We start from the raw sequence: 549 nt of genomic DNA, 5'->3' as shown, positions 1-549 counted from the left end.
GCAAAACCATGCACCGGGATGAGGGTACTGGAATACCTGTACCTGTGCTGGGATGCAGCACTGGAAATGGAATACAAGTTCCCACTCCAAGTATTTCATATTCCATTCCTGTACTGGGACGCAGGGATCACACCAGGATCCAGATCCCATTCCAGGATGTGAGTATCAGTGCTGGGACATGGGGAGTGGGATGCAGGAATCCACACCAGGATGGATATAACAGCTCTGAGCTGTTCTGGAATGCAGGTCCTGGGCCAGGATGTGGGTACCAGTGCTGGGATGTAGATAGCACACTGGGATGCAGGTATCATGCCAGGATGTAGTTACCATATTGGGATGTGGGTACCAGTACTGGTGTGCCCACAGCTGGACCAGAATGCAGGTTCCCGTACTGGGATGAAGGTTCCTGTACTGGGATGCAGATTCCTGTGCTGGGATGCAGGTTCTCATACCGGGATGCAGGTTCCCGTACAGGTACATCCGTACCGGGATGCCGGCACCATCCCATGCTGGGATCGCCGGGTGCCGGTTCCCTGCCCGTTCCCTGGG

Source organism: Parus major, chromosome 14, assembly GCF_001522545.3.
Source record: "Parus major isolate Abel chromosome 14, Parus_major1.1, whole genome shotgun sequence".
NCBI classification, from domain to species: Eukaryota; Metazoa; Chordata; class Aves; order Passeriformes; family Paridae; genus Parus; species Parus major.
This window is presented reverse-complemented; position numbering follows the sequence as displayed.